Here is a 16,202-nt window from a genome sequence, read left to right as displayed (position 1 = left end):
AAGGGAGCATCTTGGTTGTGTGGCCTAATGAATAAGGCATCTGACTTTGTAACAGAAGATTAATGGTTCAAGTCCCTTTATGGTGGGTAAAGTAAAGGGCTGCCCTGCTGCAGAAGAAATTGTTGTTTCAGAACCGAAGGTGTATTTCTTTTTAAAACAAGATAAGTGTTACTTCGCAGAAGGCATGATCAAAATATAGGTGGAAGGCTTCGTCACAGTGGCGTAGCCACAGGCAGGCCTGGGTGGGCCAGGGCCCACCCACTTAGGGCTCAGGCCCACCCAACAGTAGCACACGTTTGGTGGTAGCTGGTGGGGATCGCAAGCTCAGCTAGCTGAAGACTTCCCCTTAATGATAACGAAAACAGTACAGTCCACAATACCAGCACCTGCTCATGTTCAGTTTTCTGCACATGCCTGCCACAGACTGAAAAGGTAGAAATTAGCGTTTTCTAACCTGCTGAGATATTTTAGGCTGGTGGGGGCGGGGTCAGAGAGAGCAATTGGTACCCACCCACTTCTTGCATAGGCCCACCCAAAATCTGTAGTCTAGCTATGCCCCTGCTTCGTCAGTGAGCAGACGTTACAGTTCGTCAAGAAGCTGATGTGGCAGGTACTTTGCTTGCTCTACATTTTCACATCGATGTTGAGGGTCTATTCTCATCTGGTGTGTTCCATCAGAAAGACTAGAAGAACCACTGATGGTTGGTCAAACTCTCTGTTTAACGCTATTCTTCTAAAAAATGAAGGAGTACCTGAGAGTGTACAGCTCTAATTAGTAAATGATGCATTGATATCATGCAGGCTGATGTTCTAGAAACACCAGTGGGGTACTGCTGTCTCTAAATTTTTATGGTTTTGACTTGTGAGTTTTGAAATGGTGCTTCTTTCACAAAACGTGAGCACCACAGTAAGTGTGAGGGAAGTGAACAGACAGGCAAGGATCAGCAATCATGGCCCAAACTAAGTTGTTTGGAACGTCCTGAACAAAGCATATTTGCACATGCTACTCTAGCTCTCCAGAAGGACGGAATTATACATCAGAAAGCAGTCCAGCATTCCTGCATGCAATCCCTCTGGAGATTTGTTTTGAGGTGGCTTGGTAAATATAACACAGGTGTACATGTGTCAGAAATCTAAAGCAAGTGTGCAGCTTGACCGTGTGGCCTAATGGATAAGGCGTCTGACTTCGGATCAGAAGATTAAGGGTTCAAGTCCCTTCATGGTCGTTCAATTCGTATTTTGCCCTTGGAAAAGCTTAGCGAGTCTTGTAAGGCGGGCCAGATTTGACCATACATCTCTGGCGGTCCATTGAGCAGGCAGAACGTGCCATAGAGAGGATCTAAAGCTTGTTCTCATTCCGTATCAAACTGTGAGCGGAGTTTGCTCTCAAGAGACGTGTGTGCAATTGCACAGGGATTTTAAGTAGAGAAGCCAGAACTCAGGGATACTTGTAACCCTGAATTCATGAGCCAAAAGGGGGCATTTCCCCCCCTAGGTTAGATGATTTCCTCAAGCCTTCTCAGCAATTGCTGAATATTCAGCTCATTTGCCCACATCGAACTTCAAGAGCTTTTCGAAATCAAATATCTCTTCTAGACATTCTGGAACCATTGCTTCTTGCTAGACATTGCTCTGATCCAAGAAGAGGCGTTCCAAGGAAGCAGAACTGTTCAGCTAAGATAGGTAAAGTAAAGGGCCGCCCTGCTGCCGAAGAAATTGTTGTTTCAGATCCGAAGATGTACTTGTTTTAAAACAAGATAAGGGTTACTTCGGAGAAGGCACGATCAAAATCTAGGTGGAAGGCTTCGTCAGTGAGCAGACGTTACAGTTGCTCAAGAAGCTGATGTGGCAGGTACTTTGCTTGCTCTACATTTTCACATGGATAGGCTGAGTTGAGGGTCTATTCTCATCTGGTGTGTACCATCAGAAAGACCAGAAGAACCACTTCATACTGATGGCTGATGGTTGGTCAAACTCTCTGTTTAACGCTATTCTTCTCAAAAATGAAGGAGTACCTGAGAGTGTACAGCTCTAATTAGTAAATGATGCATTGATATCATGCAGGCTGATGTTCTAGAAACACCAGTGGGGTACTGCTGTCTCTAAATTTTTATGGTTTTGACTTGTGAGTTTTGAAATGGTGCTTCTTTCACAAAACGTGAGCACCACAGTAAGTGTGAGGGAAGTGAACAGACAGGCAAGGATCAGCAATCATGGCCCAAACTAAGTTGTTTGGAACGTCCTGAACAAAGCATATTTGCACATGCTACTCTAGCTCTCCAGAAGGATGGAATTATACATCAGAAAGCAGTCCAGCATTCCTGCATGCAATCCCTCTGGAGATTTGTTTTGAGGTGGCTTGGTAAATATAAAACATGTGTACATGTGTCAGACATCTAAAGCAAGTGTGCAGCTTGGCCGTGTGGCCTAATGGATAAGGCGTCTGACTTCGGATCAGAAGATTAAGGGTTCAAGTCCCTTCATGGTCGTTCAATTCGTATTTTGCCCTTGGAAAAGCTTAGCGAGTCTTGTAAGGCGGGCCAGATTTGACCATACATCTCTGGCGGTCCATTGAGCAGGCAGAACCTGCCATAGAGAGGATCTAAAGCTTGTTCTCATTCCGTATCAAACTGTGAGCGGAGTTTGCTCTCAAGAGACGTGTGTGCAATTGCACAGGGATTTTAAGTAGAGAAGCCAGAACTCAGGGATACTTGTAACCCTGAATTCATGAGCCAAAAAGGGGCATTTCCCCCCCTAGGTTAGATGATTTCCTCAAGCCTTCTCAGCAATTGCTGAATATTCAGCTCATTTGCCCACATCGAACTTCAAGAGCTTTTCGAAATCAAATATCTCTTCTAGACATAAACCTTGGAGCTTGGACCCGTTCTACCAGGCATGTCCCCACATCCCCCCCCCCCCCCGTACACTTTCACTCAATAACTCTCTGCACACAATTGTGGAATAACCATAGGCCGCAGCTTGATTTATTAACATTTAAACTTCCAATTAACATCCGTATAGGATAACCCCCACCCCCGAGCTACAGTTGTCATAACAAAAGCACCCACAGTTGCCCCCTCCGCCGCTCGCCATGATAGCAAAGCAGCAACTTCCACTTCCGGCTGTCACCGCAACTCTTCACCCTTTCGACTCCGCCTTCACAGCAAGAGGCCTGGCCCGTGTGGACCTCCACACATTATTCCGGGTCACCTGACCCATCTTAATGACCTGGCTCAGCCCCCCCATGAGCCATTGCTTCTGTAGCTCGGGTTTTTTGCTGCTGCGACAAACTCCGATGCCATTCCTGAAAAACATCTACAACACCACACAGATAAGCCTCCTCACATCCAGTACATGAGAGGGTGGGAGGGAGGGAAAACTGCCTCCGAGGATCAGACAACACCCTGAGCCTCGGAGGAAGCACAGCCCCTCTTCCCTTCCCACAGCCCCGCCCCTCAGCAACCTATCCTCCAATCAGCTGCCTGTGTTGCTTCTGTGCTGTCAGCTTCTGTTGATCTGACCAATCCCAGCTGCCCACGTGCTCATCAGCCGAACACAACCCCCCACCCCCCCATAACCACATGCTCTTCACCCCACTGCCCTCAGAGCCTTCTCGAACGGGCCCAGCCCTCGTTTAACTGGGCCCGTCGAGACAAGCTATCGGGCCTTTCATTCTGGAAGCATTGCTTCTTGCTAGACATTGCTCTGATCCAAGAAGAGGCGTTCCAAGGAAGCAGAACTGTTCAGCTAAGATAGGTAAAGTAAAGGGCCGCCCTGCTGCCGAAGAAATTGTTGTTTCAGATCCGAAGATGTACTTGTTTTAAAACAAGATAAGGGTTACTTCGGAGAAGGCACGATCAAAATCTAGGTGGAAGGCTTCGTCAGTGAGCAGACGTTACAGTTGCTCAAGAAGCTGATGTGGCAGGTACTTTGCTTGCTCTACATTTTCACATGGATAGGCTGAGTTGAGGGTCTATTCTCATCTGGTGTGTACCATCAGAAAGACCAGAAGAACCACTTCATACTGATGGCTGATGGTTGGTCAAACTCTCTGTTTAACGCTATTCTTCTCAAAAATGAAGGAGTACCTGAGAGTGTACAGCTCTAATTAGTAAATGATGCATTGATATCATGCAGGCTGATGTTCTAGAAACACCAGTGGGGTACTGCTGTCTCTAAATTTTTATGGTTTTGACTTGTGAGTTTTGTAATGGTGCTTCTTTCACAAAACGTGAGCACCACAGTAAGTGTGAGGGAAGTGAACAGACAGGCAAGGATCAGCAATCATGGCCCAAACTAAGTTGTTTGGAACGTCCTGAACTAAGCATATTTGCACATGCTACTCTAGCTCTCCAGAAGGATGGAATTATACATCAGAAAGCAGTCCAGCATTCCTGCATGCAATCCCTCTGGAGATTTGTTTTGAGGTGACTTGGTAAATATAACACAGGTGTACATGTGTCAGACATCTAAAGCAAGTGTGCAGCTTGGCCGTGTGGCCTAATGGATAAGGCGTCTGACTTCGGATCAGAAGATTAAGGGTTCAAGTCCCTTCATGGTCGGTCAATTGTATTTTGCCCTTGGAAAAGCTTAGCGAGTCTTGTATGGCGGGCCAGATTTGATCATACATCTCTGCCGGTCCATTGAGCAGGCAGAACGTGCCATAGAGAGGATCTAAAGCTTGTTCTCATTCCGTATCAAACTGTGAGCGGAGTTTGCTCTCAAGAGACGTGTGTGCAATTGCACAGGGATTTTAAGTAGAGAAGCCAGAACTCAGGGATACTTGTAACCCTGAATTCATGAGCCAAAAGGGGGCATTTCCCCCCCTAGGTTAGATGATTTCCTCAAGTCTTCTCTGCAATTGCTGAATATTCAGCTCATTTGCCCACATCGAACTTCAAGAGCTTTTCGAAATCAAATATCTCTTCTAGACATTCTGGAACCATTGCTTCTTGCTAGACATTGCTCTGATCCAAGAAGAGGCGTTCCAAGGAAGCAGAACTGTTCAGCTAAGATAGGTAAAGTAAACGGCAGCCCAGCCGAAGAAATTGTTGTTTCATCTCCGAAGGTGTACTTGTTTTAAAACAAGATAAGGGTTACTTCGGAGAAGGCACGATCAAAATCTAGGTGGAAGGCTTCGTCAGTGAGCAGACGTTACAGTTGCTCAAGAAGCTGATGTGGCAGGTACTTTGCTTGCTCTACATTTTCACATGGATAGGCTGAGTTGAGGGTCTATTCTCATCTGGTGTGTACCATCAGAAAGACCAGAAGAACCACTTCATACTGATGGCTGATGGTTGGTCAAACTCTCTGTTTAACGCTATTCTTCTCAAAAATGAAGGAGTACCTGAGAGTGTACAGCTCTAATTAGTAAATGATGCATTGATATCATGCAGGCTGATGTTCTAGAAACACCAGTGGGGTACTGCTGTCTCTAAATTTTTATGGTTTTGACTTGTGAGTTTTGTAATGGTGCTTCTTTCACAAAACGTGAGCACCACAGTAAGTGTGAGGGAAGTGAACAGACAGGCAAGGATCAGCAATCATGGCCCAAACTAAGTTGTTTGGAACGTCCTGAACAAAGCATATTTGCACATGCTACTCTAGCTCTCCAGAAGGATGGAATTATACATCAGAAAGCAGTCCAGCATTCCTGCATGCAATCCCTCTGGAGATTTGTTTTGAGGTGGCTTGGTAAATATAACACAGGTGTACATGTGTCAGAAATCTAAAGCAAGTGTGCAGCTTGACCGTGTGGCCTAATGGATAAGGCGTCTGACTTCGGATCAGAAGATTAAGGGTTCAAGTCCCTTCATGGTCGTTTAACTCGTATTTTGCCCTTGGAAAAGCTTAGCGAGTCTTGTAAGGCGGGCCAGATTTGACCATACATCTCTGGCGGTCCATTGAGCAGGCAGAACCTGCCATAGAGAGGATCTAAAGCTTGTTCTCATTCCGTATCAAACTGTGAGCGGAGTTTGCTCTCAAGAGACGTGTGTGCAATTGCACAGGGATTTTAAGTAGAGAAGCCAGAACTCAGGGATACTTGTAACCCTGAATTCAGGAGCCAAAAGGGGGGCATTTCCCCCCCTAGGTTAGATGATTTCCTCAAGTCTTCTCTGCAATTGCTGAATATTCAGCTCATTTGCCCACATCGAACTTCAAGAGCTTTTCGAAATCAAATATCTCTTCTAGACATTCTGGAAGCATTGCTTCTTGCTAGACATTGCTCTGATCCAAGAAGAGGCGTTCCAAGGAAGCAGAACTGTTCAGCTAAGATAGGTAAAGTAAAGGGCCGCCCTGCTGCCCAAGAAATTGTTGTTTCAGATCCGAAGATGTACTTGTTTTAAAACAAGATAAGGGTTACTTCGGAGAAGGCACGATCAAAATCTAGGTGGAAGGCTTCGTCAGTGAGCAGACGTTACAGTTGCTCAAGAAGCTGATGTGGCAGGTACTTTGCTTGCTCTACATTTTCACATGGATAGGCTGAGTTGAGGGTCTATTCTCATCTGGTGTGTACCATCAGAAAGACCAGAAGAACCACTTCATACTGATGGCTGATGGTTGGTCAAACTCTCTGTTTAACTCTATTCTTCTCAAAAATGAAGGAGTACCTGAGAGTGTACAGCTCTAATTAGTAAATGATGCATTGATATCATGCAGGCTGATGTTCTAGAAACACCAGTGGGGTACTGCTGTCTCTAAATTTTTATGGTTTTGACTTGTGAGATTTGAAATGGTGCTTCTTTCACAAAACGTGAGCACCACAGTAAGTGTGAGGGAAGTGAACAGACAGGCAAGGATCAGCAATCATGGCCCAAACTAAGTTGTTTGGAACGTCCTGAACAAAGCATATTTGCACATGCTACTCTAGCTCTCCAGAAGGATGGAATTATACATCAGAAAGCAGTCCAGCATTCCTGCATGCAATCCCTCTGGAGATTTGTTTTGAGGTGGCTTGGTAAATATAACACAGGTGTACATGTGTCAGACATCTAAAGCAAGTGTGCAGCTTGGCCGTGTGGCCTAATGGATAAGGCGTCTGACTTCGGATCAGAAGATTAAGGGTTCAAGTCCCTTCATGGTCTGTCAATTGTATTTTGCCCTTGGAAAAGCTTAGCGAGTCTTGTATGACGGGCCAGATTTGATCATACATCTCTGCCGGTCCATTGAGCAGGCAGAACCTGCCATAGAGAGGATCTAAAGCTTGTTCTCATTCCGTATCAAACTGTGAGCGGAGTTTGCTCTCAAGAGACGTGTGTGCAATTGCACAGGGATTTTAAGTAGAGAAGCCAGAACTCAGGGATACTTGTAACCCTGAATTCATGAGCCAAAAGGGGGCATTTCCCCCCCTAGGTTACATGATTTCCTCAAGTCTTCTCTGCAATTGCTGAATATTCAGCTCATTTGCCCACATCGAACTTCAAGAGCTTTTCGAAATCAAATATCTCTTCTAGACATTCTGGAAGCATTGCTTCTTGCTAGACATTGCTCTGATCCAAGAAGAGGCGTTCCAAGGAAGCAGAACTGTTCAGCTAAGATAGGTAAAGTAAAGGGCCGCCCTGCTGCCGAAGAAATTGTTGTTTCAGATCCGAAGATGTACTTGTTTTAAAACAAGATAAGGGTTACTTCGGAGAAGGCACGATCAAAATCTAGGTGGAAGGCTTCGTCAGTGAGCAGACGTTACAGTTGCTCAAGAAGCTGATGTGGCAGGTACTTTGCTTGCTCTACATTTTCACATGGATAGGCTGAGTTGAGGGTCTATTCTCATCTGGTGTGTACCATCAGAAAGACCAGAAGAACCACTTCATACTGATGGCTGATGGTTGGTCAAACTCTCTGTTTAACGCTATTCTTCTCAAAAATGAAGGAGTACCTGAGAGTGTACAGCTCTAATTAGTAAATGATGCATTGATATCATGCAGGCTGATGTTCTAGAAACACCAGTGGGGTACTGCTGTCTCTAAATTTCTATGGTTTTGACTTGTGAGTTTTGTAATGGTGCTTCTTTCACAAAACGTGAGCACCACAGTAAGTGTGAGGGAAGTGAACAGACAGGCAAGGATCAGCAATCATGGCCCAAACTAAGTTGTTTGGAACGTCCTGAACAAAGCATATTTGCACATGCTACTCTAGCTCTCCAGAAGGATGGAATTATACATCAGAAAGCAGTCCAGCATTCCTGCATGCAATCCCTCTGGAGATTTGTTTTGAGGTGGCTTGGTAAATATAACACAGGTGTACATGTGTCAGACATCTAAAGCAAGTGTGCAGCTTGGCCGTGTGGCCTAATGGATAAGGCGTCTGACTTCGGATCAGAAGATTAAGGGTTCAAGTCCCTTCATGGTCTGTCAATTGTATTTTGCCCTTGGAAAAGCTTAGCGAGTCTTGTAAGGCGGGCCAGATTTGACCATACATCTCTGGCGGTCCATTGAGCAGGCAGAACCTGCCATAGAGAGGATCTAAAGCTTGTTCTCATTCCGTATCAAACTGTGAGCGGAGTTTGCTCTCAAGAGACGTGTGTGCAATTGCACAGGGATTTTAAGTAGAGAAGCCAGAACTCAGGGATACTTGTAACCCTGAATTCATGAGCCAAAAGGGGGCATTTCCCCCCCTAGGTTAGATGATTTCCTCAAGTCTTCTCTGCAATTGCTGAATATTCAGCTCATTTGCCCACATCGAACTTCAAGAGCTTTTCGAAATCAAATATCTCTTCTAGACATTCTGGAAGCATTGCTTCTTGCTAGACATTGCTCTGATCCAAGAAGAGGCGTTCCAAGGAAGCAGAACTGTTCAGCTAAGATAGGTAAAGTAAAGGGCCGCCCTGCTGCCGAAGAAATTGTTGTTTCAGATCCGAAGATGTACTTGTTTTAAAACAAGATAAGGGTTACTTCGGAGAAGGCACGATCAAAATCTAGGTGGAAGGCTTCGTCAGTGAGCAGACGTTACAGTTGCTCAAGAAGCTGATGTGGCAGGTACTTTGCTTGCTCTACATTTTCACATGGATAGGCTGAGTTGAGGGTCTATTCTCATCTGGTGTGTACCATCAGAAAGACCAGAAGAACCACTTCATACTGATGGCTGATGGTTGGTCAAACTCTCTGTTTAACGCTATTCTTCTCAAAAATGAAGGAGTACCTGAGAGTGTACAGCTCTAATTAGTAAATGATGCATTGATATCATGCAGGCTGATGTTCTAGAAACACCAGTGGGGTACTGCTGTCTCTAAATTTTTATGGTTTTGACTTGTGAGTTTTGAAATGGTGCTTCTTTCACAAAACGTGAGCACCACAGTAAGTGTGAGGGAAGTGAACAGACAGGCAAGGATCAGCAATCATGGCCCAAACTAAGTTGTTTGGAACGTCCTGAACTAAGCATATTTGCACATGCTACTCTAGCTCTCCAGAAGGATGGAATTATACATCAGAAAGCAGTCCAGCATTCCTGCATGCAATCCCTCTGGAGATTTGTTTTGAGGTGACTTGGTAAATATAACACAGGTGTACATGTGTCAGACATCTAAAGCAAGTGTGCAGCTTGGCCGTGTGGCCTAATGGATAAGGCGTCTGACTTCGGATCAGAAGATTAAGGGTTCAAGTCCCTTCATGGTCGGTCAATTGTATTTTGCCCTTGGAAAAGCTTAGCGAGTCTTGTATGGCGGGCCAGATTTGATCATACATCTCTGCCGGTCCATTGAGCAGGCAGAACGTGCCATAGAGAGGATCTAAAGCTTGTTCTCATTCCGTATCAAACTGTGAGCGGAGTTTGCTCTCAAGAGACGTGTGTGCAATTGCACAGGGATTTTAAGTAGAGAAGCCAGAACTCAGGGATACTTGTAACCCTGAATTCATGAGCCAAAAGGGGGCATTTCCCCCCCTAGGTTACATGATTTCCTCAAGTCTTCTCTGCAATTGCTGAATATTCAGCTCATTTGCCCACATCGAACTTCAAGAGCTTTTCGAAATCAAATATCTCTTCTAGACATTCTGGAACCATTGCTTCTTGCTAGACATTGCTCTGATCCAAGAAGAGGCGTTCCAAGGAAGCAGAACTGTTCAGCTAAGATAGGTAAAGTAAACGGCAGCCCAGCCGAAGAAATTGTTGTTTCATCTCCGAAGGTGTACTTGTTTTAAAACAAGATAAGGGTTACTTCGGAGAAGGCACGATCAAAATCTAGGTGGAAGGCTTCGTCAGTGAGCAGACGTTACAGTTGCTCAAGAAGCTGATGTGGCAGGTACTTTGCTTGCTCTACATTTTCACATGGATAGGCTGAGTTGAGGGTCTATTCTCATCTGGTGTGTACCATCAGAAAGACCAGAAGAACCACTTCATACTGATGGCTGATGGTTGGTCAAACTCTCTGTTTAAGGCTATTCTTCTCAAAAATGAAGGAGTACCTGAGAGTGTACAGCTCTAATTAGTAAATGATGCATTGATATCATGCAGGCTGATGTTCTAGAAACACCAGTGGGGTACTGCTGTCTCTAAATTTTTATGGTTTTGACTTGTGAGTTTTGTAATGGTGCTTCTTTCACAAAACGTGAGCACCACAGTAAGTGTGAGGGAAGTGAACAGACAGGCAAGGATCAGCAATCATGGCCCAAACTAAGTTGTTTGGAACGTCCTGAACAAAGCATATTTGCACATGCTACTCTAGCTCTCCAGAAGGATGGAATTATACATCAGAAAGCAGTCCAGCATTCCTGCATGCAATCCCTCTGGAGATTTGTTTTGAGGTGGCTTGGTAAATATAACACAGGTGTACATGTGTCAGAAATCTAAAGCAAGTGTGCAGCTTGACCGTGTGGCCTAATGGATAAGGCGTCTGACTTCGGATCAGAAGATTAAGGGTTCAAGTCCCTTCATGGTCGTTCAACTCGTATTTTGCCCTTGGAAAAGCTTAGCGAGTCTTGTAAGGCGGGCCAGATTTGACCATACATCTCTGGCGGTCCATTGAGCAGGCAGAACCTGCCATAGAGAGGATCTAAAGCTTGTTCTCATTCCGTATCAAACTGTGAGCGGAGTTTGCTCTCAAGAGACGTGTGTGCAATTGCACAGGGATTTTAAGTAGAGAAGCCAGAACTCAGGGATACTTGTAACCCTGAATTCAGGAGCCAAAAGGGGGCATTTCCCCCCCTAGGTTAGATGATTTCCTCAAGTCTTCTCTGCAATTGCTGAATATTCAGCTCATTTGCCCACATCGAACTTCAAGAGCTTTTCGAAATCAAATATCTCTTCTAGACATTCTGGAAGCATTGCTTCTTGCTAGACATTGCTCTGATCCAAGAAGAGGCGTTCCAAGGAAGCAGAACTGTTCAGCTAAGATAGGTAAAGTAAAGGGCCGCCCTGCTGCCCAAGAAATTGTTGTTTCAGATCCGAAGATGTACTTGTTTTAAAACAAGATAAGGGTTACTTCGGAGAAGGCACGATCAAAATCTAGGTGGAAGGCTTCGTCAGTGAGCAGACGTTACAGTTGCTCAAGAAGCTGATGTGGCAGGTACTTTGCTTGCTCTACATTTTCACATGGATAGGCTGAGTTGAGGGTCTATTCTCATCTGGTGTGTACCATCAGAAAGACCAGAAGAACCACTTCATACTGATGGCTGATGGTTGGTCAAACTCTCTGTTTAACTCTATTCTTCTCAAAAATGAAGGAGTACCTGAGAGTGTACAGCTCTAATTAGTAAATGATGCATTGATATCATGCAGGCTGATGTTCTAGAAACACCAGTGGGGTACTGCTGTCTCTAAATTTTATGGTTTTGACTTGTGAGATTTGAAATGGTGCTTCTTTCACAAAACGTGAGCACCACAGTAAGTGTGAGGGAAGTGAACAGACAGGCAAGGATCAGCAATCATGGCCCAAACTAAGTTGTTTGGAACGTCCTGAACAAAGCATATTTGCACATGCTACTCTAGCTCTCCAGAAGGATGGAATTATACATCAGAAAGCAGTCCAGCATTCCTGCATGCAATCCCTCTGGAGATTTGTTTTGAGGTGGCTTGGTAAATATAACACAGGTGTACATGTGTCAGACATCTAAAGCAAGTGTGCAGCTTGGCCGTGTGGCCTAATGGATAAGGCGTCTGACTTCGGATCAGAAGATTAAGGGTTCAAGTCCCTTCATGGTCTGTCAATTGTATTTTGCCCTTGGAAAAGCTTAGCGAGTCTTGTATGACGGGCCAGATTTGATCATACATCTCTGCCGGTCCATTGAGCAGGCAGAACCTGCCATAGAGAGGATCTAAAGCTTGTTCTCATTCCGTATCAAACTGTGAGCGGAGTTTGCTCTCAAGAGACGTGTGTGCAATTGCACAGGGATTTTAAGTAGAGAAGCCAGAACTCAGGGATACTTGTAACCCTGAATTCATGAGCCAAAAGGGGGCATTTCCCCCCCTAGGTTACATGATTTCCTCAAGTCTTCTCTGCAATTGCTGAATATTCAGCTCATTTGCCCACATCGAACTTCAAGAGCTTTTCGAAATCAAATATCTCTTCTAGACATTCTGGAAGCATTGCTTCTTGCTAGACATTGCTCTGATCCAAGAAGAGGCGTTCCAAGGAAGCAGAACTGTTCAGCTAAGATAGGTAAAGTAAAGGGCCGCCCTGCTGCCGAAGAAATTGTTGTTTCAGATCCGAAGATGTACTTGTTTTAAAACAAGATAAGGGTTACTTCGGAGAAGGCACGATCAAAATCTAGGTGGAAGGCTTCGTCAGTGAGCAGATGTTACAGTTGCTCAAGAAGCTGATGTGGCAGGTACTTTGCTTGCTCTACATTTTCACATGGATAGGCTGAGTTGAGGGTCTATTCTCATCTGGTGTGTACCATCAGAAAGACCAGAAGAACCACTTCATACTGATGGCTGATGGTTGGTCAAACTCTCTGTTTAACGCTATTCTTCTCAAAAATGAAGGAGTACCTGAGAGTGTACAGCTCTAATTAGTAAATGATGCATTGATATCATGCAGGCTGATGTTCTAGAAACACCAGTGGGGTACTGCTGTCTCTAAATTTCTATGGTTTTGACTTGTGAGTTTTGTAATGGTGCTTCTTTCACAAAACGTGAGCACCACAGTAAGTGTGAGGGAAGTGAACAGACAGGCAAGGATCAGCAATCATGGCCCAAACTAAGTTGTTTGGAACGTCCTGAACAAAGCATATTTGCACATGCTACTCTAGCTCTCCAGAAGGATGGAATTATACATCAGAAAGCAGTCCAGCATTCCTGCATGCAATCCCTCTGGAGATTTGTTTTGAGGTGGCTTGGTAAATATAACACAGGTGTACATGTGTCAGACATCTAAAGCAAGTGTGCAGCTTGGCCGTGTGGCCTAATGGATAAGGCGTCTGACTTCGGATCAGAAGATTAAGGGTTCAAGTCCCTTCATGGTCTGTCAATTGTATTTTGCCCTTGGAAAAGCTTAGCGAGTCTTGTAAGGCGGGCCAGATTTGACCATACATCTCTGGCGGTCCATTGAGCAGGCAGAACCTGCCATAGAGAGGATCTAAAGCTTGTTCTCATTCGGTATCAAACTGTGAGCGGAGTTTGCTCTCAAGAGACGTTTGTGCAATTGCACAGGGATTTTAAGTAGAGAAGCCAGAACTCAGGGATACTTGTAACCCTGATTTCATGAGCCAAAAGGGGGCATTTCCCCCCCTAGGTTAGATGATTTCCTCAAGTCTTCTCTGCAATTGCTGAATATTCAGCTCATTTGCCCACATCGAACTTCAAGAGCTTTTCGAAATCAAATATCTCTTCTAGACATTCTGGAAGCATTGCTTCTTGCTAGACATTGCTCTGATCCAAGAAGAGGCGTTCCAAGGAAGCAGAACTGTTCAGCTAAGATAGGTAAAGTAAACGGCAGCCCAGCCGAAGAAATTGTTGTTTCATCTCCGAAGGTGTACTTGTTTTAAAACAAGATAAGGGTTACTTCGGAGAAGGCACGATCAAAATCTAGGTGGAAGGCTTCGTCAGTGAGCAGACGTTACAGTTGCTCAAGAAGCTGATGTGGCAGGTACTTTGCTTGCTCTACATTTTCACATGGATAGGCTGAGTTGAGGGTCTATTCTCATCTGGTGTGTACCATCAGAAAGACCAGAAGAACCACTTCATACTGATGGCTGATGGTTGGTCAAACTCTCTGTTTAACGCTATTCTTCTCAAAAATGAAGGAGTACCTGAGAGTGTACAGCTCTAATTAGTAAATGATGCATTGATATCATGCAGGCTGATGTTCTAGAAACACCAGTGGGGTACTGCTGTCTCTAAATTTTTATGGTTTTGACTTGTGAGTTTTGTAATGGTGCTTCTTTCACAAAACGTGAGCACCACAGTAAGTGTGAGGGAAGTGAACAGACAGGCAAGGATCAGCAATCATGGCCCAAACTAAGTTGTTTGGAACGTCCTGAACAAAGCATATTTGCACATGCTACTCTAGCTCTCCAGAGGGATGGAATTATACATCAGAAAGCAGTCCAGCATTCCTGCATGCAATCCCTCTGGAGATTTGTTTTGAGGTGGCTTGGTAAATATAACACAGGTGTACATGTGTCAGACATCTAAAGCAAGTGTGCAGCTTGACCGTGTGGCCTAATAGATAAGGCGTCTGACTTCGGATCAGAAGATTAAGGGTTCAAGTCCCTTCATGGTCTGTCAATTGTATTTTGCCCTTGGAAAAGCTTAGCGAGTCTTGTATGGCGGGCCAGATTTGATCATACATCTCTGCCGGTCCATTGAGCAGGCAGAACCTGCCATAGAGAGGATCTAAAGCTTGTTCTCATTCCGTATCAAACTGTGAGCGGAGTTTGCTCTCAAGAGACGTGTGTGCAATTGCACAGGGATTTTAAGTAGAGAAGCCAGAACTCAGGGATACTTGTAACCCTGAATTCATGAGCCAAAAGGGGGCATTTCCCCCCCTAGGTTAGATGATTTCCTCAAGCCTTCTCAGCAATTGCTGAATATTCAGCTCATTTGCCCACATCGAACTTCAAGAGCTTTTCGAAATCAAATATCTCTTCTAGACATTCTGGAACCATTGCTTCTTGCTAGACATTGCTCTGATCCAAGAAGAGGCGTTCCAAGGAAGCAGAACTGTTCAGCTAAGATAGGTAAAGTAAAGGGCCGCCCTGCTGCTGAAGAAATTGTTGTTTCAGATCCGAAGATGTACTTGTTTTAAAACAAGATAAGGGTTACTTCGGAGAAGGCACGATCAAAATCTAGGTGGAAGGCTTCGTCAGTGAGCAGACGTTACAGTTGCTCAAGAAGCTGATGTGGCAGGTACTTTGCTTGCTCTACATTTTCACATGGATAGGCTGAGTTGAGGGTCTATTCTCATCTGGTGTGTACCATCAGAAAGACCAGAAGAACCACTGATGGTTGGTCAAACTCTCTGTTTAACGCTATTCTTCTCAAAAATGAAGGAGTACCTGAGAGTGTACAGCTCTAATTAGTAAATGATGCATTGATATCATGCAGGCTGATGTTCTAGAAACACCAGTGGGGTACTGCTGTCTCTAAATTTTTATGGTTTTGACTTGTGAGTTTTGTAATGGTGCTTCTTTCACAAAACGTGAGCACCACAGTAAGTGTGAGGGAAGTGAACAGACAGGCAAGGATCAGCAATCATGGCCCAAACTAAGTTGTTTGGAACGTCCTGAACAAAGCATATTTGCACATGCTACTCTAGCTCTCCAGAAGGATGGAATTATACATCAGAAAGCAGTCCAGCATTCCTGCATGCAATCCCTCTGGAGATTTGTTTTGAGGTGGCTTGGTAAATATAACACAGGTGTACATGTGTCAGACATCTAAAGCAAGTGTGCAGCTTGGCCGTGTGGCCTAATGGATAAAGCGTCTGACTTCGGATCAGAAGATTAAGGGTTCAAGTCCCTTCATGGTCTGTCAATTGTGTTTTGCCATTGGAAAAGCTTAGCGAGTCTTGTATGGCGGGCCAGATTTGATCATACATCTCTGCCGGTCCATTGAGCAGGCAGAACGTGCCATAGAGAGGATCTAAAGCTTGTTCTCACTCTGTATGAAACTGTGAGCGGAGTTTGCTCTCAAGAGACGTGTGTGCAATTGCACAGGGATTTTAAGTAGAGAAGCCAGAACTCAGGGATACTTGTAACCCTGAATTCATGAGCCAAAAGGGGGCATTTCCCCCCCTAGGTTAGATGATTTCCTCAAGTCTTCTCTGCAATTGC

At 44.7% G+C, this 16,202-nt stretch overlaps 12 non-coding genes across 12 annotated transcripts; all 12 read left to right on the top strand.

The window, feature by feature from the left end:
* Window positions 1-1,153: 1,153 nt before the first annotated feature.
* Window positions 1,154-1,226, top strand: TRNAR-UCG. Its single transcript has one exon. It is a non-coding gene; the product is annotated as a tRNA-Arg (tRNA).
* Window positions 1,227-2,416: 1,190 nt separating this feature from the next.
* On the top strand, window positions 2,417-2,489 carry TRNAR-UCG. The gene has a single exon. It is a non-coding gene; the product is annotated as a tRNA-Arg (tRNA).
* A 2,000-nt stretch (window positions 2,490-4,489) lies between these two features.
* TRNAR-UCG lies at window positions 4,490-4,562 on the top strand. Its single transcript has one exon. It is a non-coding gene; the product is annotated as a tRNA-Arg (tRNA).
* Window positions 4,563-5,748: 1,186 nt separating this feature from the next.
* On the top strand, window positions 5,749-5,821 carry TRNAR-UCG. Its single transcript has one exon. It is a non-coding gene; the product is annotated as a tRNA-Arg (tRNA).
* Window positions 5,822-7,012: 1,191 nt separating this feature from the next.
* Window positions 7,013-7,085, top strand: TRNAR-UCG. The gene has a single exon. It is a non-coding gene; the product is annotated as a tRNA-Arg (tRNA).
* Window positions 7,086-8,274: 1,189 nt separating this feature from the next.
* On the top strand, window positions 8,275-8,347 carry TRNAR-UCG. Its single transcript has one exon. It is a non-coding gene; the product is annotated as a tRNA-Arg (tRNA).
* A 1,189-nt stretch (window positions 8,348-9,536) lies between these two features.
* TRNAR-UCG lies at window positions 9,537-9,609 on the top strand. The gene has a single exon. It is a non-coding gene; the product is annotated as a tRNA-Arg (tRNA).
* A 1,186-nt stretch (window positions 9,610-10,795) lies between these two features.
* Window positions 10,796-10,868, top strand: TRNAR-UCG. The gene has a single exon. It is a non-coding gene; the product is annotated as a tRNA-Arg (tRNA).
* A 1,189-nt stretch (window positions 10,869-12,057) lies between these two features.
* TRNAR-UCG lies at window positions 12,058-12,130 on the top strand. Its single transcript has one exon. It is a non-coding gene; the product is annotated as a tRNA-Arg (tRNA).
* Window positions 12,131-13,319: 1,189 nt separating this feature from the next.
* TRNAR-UCG lies at window positions 13,320-13,392 on the top strand. Its single transcript has one exon. It is a non-coding gene; the product is annotated as a tRNA-Arg (tRNA).
* Window positions 13,393-14,578: 1,186 nt separating this feature from the next.
* Window positions 14,579-14,651, top strand: TRNAR-UCG. Its single transcript has one exon. It is a non-coding gene; the product is annotated as a tRNA-Arg (tRNA).
* Window positions 14,652-15,826: 1,175 nt separating this feature from the next.
* On the top strand, window positions 15,827-15,899 carry TRNAR-UCG. Its single transcript has one exon. It is a non-coding gene; the product is annotated as a tRNA-Arg (tRNA).
* The last annotated feature ends 303 nt before the right edge of the window (window positions 15,900-16,202 follow it).

Source organism: Microcaecilia unicolor, chromosome 7 (assembly GCF_901765095.1).
Source record: "Microcaecilia unicolor chromosome 7, aMicUni1.1, whole genome shotgun sequence".
NCBI lineage: Eukaryota > Metazoa > Chordata > Amphibia > Gymnophiona > Siphonopidae > Microcaecilia > Microcaecilia unicolor.
The sequence above is the reverse complement of the archived record's forward strand: the minus strand, read 5'-3'. Positions and strand labels throughout refer to the sequence as shown.